This window comes from Berghia stephanieae, chromosome 2, assembly GCF_034508935.2.
Source record: "Berghia stephanieae isolate SIO BIC M18660-M18661 chromosome 2, UCSD_Bste_1.3, whole genome shotgun sequence".
NCBI lineage: Eukaryota > Metazoa > Mollusca > Gastropoda > Nudibranchia > Aeolidiidae > Berghia > Berghia stephanieae.
In genome coordinates, this window is record NC_088361.1 from 127,565,858 (window position 1) to 127,572,615 (window position 6,758).

Below are 6,758 nucleotides of genomic sequence, written 5' to 3' on the forward strand. Positions count from 1 at the left end.
TACACATTATTTGTGTGTGTTTGTGTGTGTGAGTGTGTGTGTATCTGCGTGTGTATTTGTTGAAACGTTATATCCAGCTGGTGGATGTTGTGAGTATTTCCTTCAATAAAGCATGTCAACTTGACCCGGGTTTCTTATTTGTTCATTATGAATTCGATTTTAAGCTTCTCAGTCAACCCGACATAATAACTAATATCTTTTCAGACAACGGATCGCAATGGAATTTTTTAAACAGTAAAATAGATATGAAATACACAGCTGGATTGTATAAGTTATTATTTATGTGACCCATATTCTCAAACTGGTATTAAGTCGTAAGTTGGGGTAATGCAAATATATGCAAAAGACTGATTCTAAATGAAAATTGACCAGAAATGTGAGATTTTAGCTTTTGTTCCTTTAATTGGTCTTTGATAAAACATATAAATTTGAGCCAAATACGATATACAGCTATGAATTCAGTTTACAGCATCTAAACAACACTGGTTTTTACCTATGTGTTACCAATAAATTATTTCCCCCCCCCCCCCCCATAAAAAGTATATCATTTTAACCAGTTAACCGTCGTACTCGTATTTAATAATTTGGCCAGAAAACTCGTCCTTCAAATATCGATCGATTAAAACGGCCCTATCATATTAAAACCCTCAAATCTAAGACTCCATTTGATATTTGAAGGATGAGTTTTCTGGCCAAAATTGTTAAGATCTTTTTTTTTTTTTTCAGAGTACGACAGTTATCCGTTTTTATACCATGATATGAAGTGAAAGTTTTCTGACTAAAATGAGAAAAGTCTTTTTAAAATAAAATCTTACGGCAGTATAGATAGAATGCGCTTGGCCAAGGAGTTCACAACATTGCCATCCGGAAGTATAACGGACCAACACACAAACCCTGTGTAACCATGAACTTTTATAGTCTGGTTTATACAGTTTAGTGAGAACAACTCACAAACGCGGATGGCAAAAACAATAACAAAGGCCTGAGTGACGTCATCTGCATACTATCTATAGATAGAATGAAGCTGACATCATTCCGTCTTTGTTATTGTTTTTTTTTTTGCCATCCACGTTTATGAGTAATTCTCACTAAACTGTATAGATAGTATGCGCTTGGCCAAGAAGCTTACAACATTGCCATCCGGAAGTATAACGGACCAGCACACAAAACTCTGTGTAACCATGAACTTCTATAATCTGGATAATACAGTTAAGTGAGAATTATTCATAAACGTGGATGGCAAAAAACAATAACAAAGACCAGAGTGACGTCAACTTCATTCTATCTATTAACCAGACTATAAGGGTTCATGGTTACACATAGTTTTGTGTGTTGGTCCGTTATACTTCCGGATGGCAATGTTATGAGCTTCTTAGCCAAGCGCATACTATCTATAGACAATGTGATAGTATCTAGTTTCAAGAGTGACATGAAATGAATTTAATACCCTGTATCCCGCTTTTGACAATGTTGAACAACACATGTGAATGCGTGCATGGAGATGTGTGACTGTTTGAACACACGAAGTACTTGTGTTGAAATCCCTTAACAACTTAACTGCCTTACTCTGGAACGATACGTATTAAAAAATTTGGCCAGAAAATTAGTCCTTCAAATATCGATCGATTTAAATGACCCTCATCTTTGCAAAAACAGAACAAACAAACAAAAAAAAAAAAAAAAAAAAAAAAAAAAAACCAGGACAGACGCCTCTCAAACTTAGGACGAGGTCCCAGGTTTGAGAGTGTTGCCAAAATGAGGACGATTTAAATCGATCGATATTTGAAGGACGAGTTTTCTGGCCAAATTTTGAAATTGAAATACGTGCCGTTCCAGTGTGCGATAGTTCACTGGTTGATTAGTTATTTTGATAGAACCATTCAAATGATGTCAACAATCAATCTATTATGGGGCAATGCCAGCGCTATAATACTCTTCAACAGTCGTAGCGTCACTTCCTTCCTAATGACGCATGGTAACTGAGTAACACTGGCTCTAAACTATCGGAACAATGGCGGATGCTCTTATGAAATATTTCCCCGGCGAGCATAAAAGCGTTTCCAGAGGAAAAAAAACAACATAAATTTGATCATGTTTAGACTTTTACACATTCTGATCACAAGACATATGAAAAGTTCTAGCCAGCATGAAGAATAAAAAGTAATGATTTTGTTTGTTTAGAACCAAGATGGCCGCCGTTGCCGGGCGACGTGACATCAGACTATTGAATCCAATTATCCCTTATCAATCACATAGACGTGTGTGTTCCAGTTAATAGAGCACAACATCGATAATTTAGTTTGTCTCTTGTGTAGTTGATTTTCTTTTTTTTCTCCTGACCCCTCTGTTTTCTGTACACAAAGCAGGAATAGAGTGGCTGGCTCTGTTAGATCTGACAGAAAGTCCTACTTTGTGATAGACTAGAATTCTATCCAAAGGATGGCAAAACAAAAGGTATTGTCTTTTTAACATTTCATTTTTACTTGTCATACATTTATCGTCATTCAGATAATGATTTTATCATCAATCCATGCCCATGTTTATTTCATGCGCTTTTTCGTCCCTTTCGTCAATTGAAAATATAAGTATTCATTTTTCACTTGTCACCACTTATCATGTTTTATTTGCGTGGCTATTTCGTCTTGTGGTATGAGACTCTCCTTCGAACCGGAAGGTCCTGGGTTCGAATCCCGCTCTGAGCGGCGTATAGTTGAGTCATTGGAAAAGTCTCATTAATCACATTCTCTCAACATACTCGGGTGTAAAAAGAGTACCTGGTAGTTAACAGCTTTATCTCTGCCCGATTAAAAAAAAATATATATATATCGCCTTACAGGTGGCATGTCTCGTCCTACATGTTAAGCGTTGCTGTTGGCTTGGGACCCCCGGTAAAGCGCTCTGAGCATGTTTAGTGGATATTGCGCTATATAAAAGCTCAAGTTATTATTTTTTAAACATTTTAAAAGACCTTATTTAAGTATTTGTAAGTAATTTTTGATAGCGACTGTCATATATATATATATATATATATATATATATATATATATATATATATATATATATATATATATATATATATATATATATATATATCATATAAAACGAGACGTATCTAAAACTACTCAAAACGTCTTTTATATGTATAGTTCAATTGAAAAGATAGACAGGAGATCCTATAAACATGGTTTCCAATTAACCAGCAACTGCCGTACTGTGAAAAAAAAACATGTGTATAAATTTTTTCCCCCAGAAAACTCGTCCTTCAAATAACGATCGATATAAATGATTCTCATCATGACAAAAGCTCTCAAAACTGGGACCTCGTCCCTCGTGAAGTTCCATGTTTGAGAGTTTTTGCCAAGTTGAGGGTTATTTAATTCGATCTATATTTGAAGGACGAGTTTTCTAACCAAATTTTAAAATACGGGCTTTTCCAGTGTACGGCAGTTAAATGATTAAACAGAAAGCTTCATTACTATTGTTAAACCATGTTAATACACTCGACTCTTTTTAGTGACAACCTAATCAATCGATACAAACGAGCCATCAGACACAATAAATCGATAACCATCGATCGTCAGGCTGGAGTTGAATGTAAAATTCATTTCATCACAATGCATTAAAAAAAACACATTCCAATGTAATCTCGTTATATCCCTTACGTTTCTTTACCGACTGCTGAATGGATATCGATCTAGGAGACTAAGACTCAGTGTGTATAATATTACAATGAATACAATATATCGATATTGTAGTATAATAATTTGTCGTTAGGCGTATACATCGATTTTACATGTCTGGAGACTGTTGTAACAATAATAAACTGTTCGACAGTTCGCGTTAAGGGACGCAAGTATCGAATTAAATTAACTTCTTTATAAAGGTTTTAGATATTGAACGTTTGGTTGTAATACAATAAAAAATGGTATTTTAATTCAATTATATATCATATATAATAATAATAATAATAATAATAATAATAATAATAATAATAATAATAATAATAATAATAATAATATATATGCACAAGCTCAAGTTTAATACATTTTTTTTCCAATTTTGAAAAGTAGCAAAAATCTCCAGGATTGAGTGAGTTAAATTTAATAAACTAAGATTAATGACGTGGACGTTTCGTATTTCGTATCGAGAAGATGGTGTTAAAGCTTTAGATAATTAGATAGGTTTAGATAAATCTTAACAACTAGATAGCAACTAAAAAGAATGACGGGAAAGGTGACAAATTTGACAGATCAGGGGTAAACCCAAGAACAACATGCCCTTGTATCTAGTTTAAAATCGCTTCAGGATCTCCGACAAAAGGAGATACACTCAAATAATTACGTACGAAATATAATAAGAGTCTAAAAATGACAAAATATGCCATGCTGGGAGAGGTGAATAACGACGTATATATAAAATAAATCCATCTCTTTTTCTCTCAATCAATGACAGAACAAAGGTGACACCAAATTGCCCCAATCCATAAACAAGACATAAAGCCACGTGGACATTTTCAAAAGTTATATACAGAGATAGAAAGGCTGTAAAGCGATGAATAATAACACCAGAACTGCTCCGCTAAGATAAATACACTCGAATGGTGAAAAAAAAAGCATAAATAATTTATCCAAACTAGAAAGAAACGATCTACAAAGACAAATACCTAGGGTCTCATTCTAGAGCAAAAATACATGATATAGAGGGTTAGAAGAAATAGCTAGATATAATATTATATAGACCGATGTCGTATCTATCTACTCAGTCGGTAATCATCCCCTTCCACACATGCACTGAGGAGAGTTCCACTCAAGGCTGCGTTTAGCTTGAGAACATCGTAGAAAGACAATTTACTATGAAAAAACATCATCCCTCAGAAAAGGATAAGGATAAATCGTTCTGGCTGGCCCTTTCCTTCACACTTAAAGAATCTGACCAGGGCCAATAAAGAGACAAAGCACATGGACGGGGCAAAAGTTAAAGGGGAACAGTGACATAAATTGGTAAGGCTGTGAACCTATCTGCCCTGGGAGGGGGGGGGGGGTGTTAATGTACTGGTCGCATGCATAGTTCGTCTGGTTGAGATCGATTATTGCATTTCGAATGATATGATGGTGGTAGTGATGATGCCATGGCGGTGGCTGTAGTAGTAGTGGTTGTGATGATATGGCGTTAGTGTAGTAGAAATGATGATAGGGTGGCAGTAGTGATGTTAATTAATCGTGATTATGATGATGATGAGGAGGAGGAGGAAGGAGATGATGAGAAAGAGGGGGAAAGGAAGATGAGGGTGTGGTGTAGTAATGGTGGTGGTGGTTTGTATTGTTTTTGTCTTTAAAGGTTTTACGACGCATGAAACACATTTAGGCTATTTCAGCGCCAGTAAAAGGGTTGAAAATGAGATAGCCAAATTTCTAGATTTACAATTGAAAGCACACGAGAAAAAGTAAGATATAGCCCAAATGAATGGTCCCATTCCTGAACGAAAGCCACATGGAAAGGACAAATGATATAAGGAAATAGAAGTAGAAGAGATAGCATCCCTGTGGACCGATAGTTTTCTCAGGTTAAGGTGGGCGGGGCAATAATCATCTGCCCCCAAGAGAAATTCCGCCCACCGTCATCAGAACCTGAAACATTCTGAGCACCTCACTATCTGAAAAGAAACAAAGGGGAATAACTCAAAGAAAGACCGGAAGTCGAATCTGCTACATGTGATGCGTGCAAAGCCTGAACATGCCACATACTCGAGTCCACTTGTACCGAACCCTTTGCCATAATGAATACCTACTGATGGTTTCATACAAACACCCATATAAATACAAATCACAAGGAAAATTAAAATCGTATCAGTTGGAACAAAATACCGCAGGCCCTGATATAACAGGGATCCGGCCATAACAGGGTTGCTTTTTTCATCCCCATTTTTTTTTTCTCATCCATATATCTTCAGTAAAATATGTTATATCAGAGTCGGATCGCTTATAAAGGGATTCTAAAACGCGTCATCTTTATTTGGCACATCAAGAACCAATGTACCGACTATTACTACTTATACTGCTGCTACCACTACAACCACAGCTACTACTACCAACTATTACTTTAAAAAAAATAATAACTTGAGCATTTATATAGAGTAATATCCACTAAACGTGCTCAAAGTGCTATACAAGGGATCCCCAGCCAACAGCAACACTTAACATGTAGGGCAAGACACGACGCCGATTAGGTGATATAACAATATTTTCTGTCAACCCTATTAACGGCAAGGTATTCATTTTACTCCTGAGTACAGTGAGAGAATATGAGAGTAAAGAGCCTTTTCCAAGGACTAAGGACTCAACTATGCACCAAGCGAGGCTCGAACCCAGGACCTTCTGATCCAAAAGTGAGTGTCATACCACAAAGCTGTACTACTACTACTACTATTAGTACTAAAACTATCATTACTACACCTACTACAACCACTAGTACCACCATGTATTACCACTTCTGCTACAATTGATTTTCTTTGCATATCTGATATAACGGACTTTGCTTTAGTCCTACCATCCCTGTTTTGTGTTTCCACTGTAAATCCTAGATCCAATCTATTATTAATTTGGATGCTGGATGATGCAAAGAGTGAATTTATAGATAGTATTAAGTTGACGTCACTCAGGTCTTGGTTATTGGTTTTTGCCATCCGCGTTTATGAGTAATTTTCACTTAACTGTATTATCCAGTCTAAAAATGTTCATGGTTAAACATAGTTTTGTGTG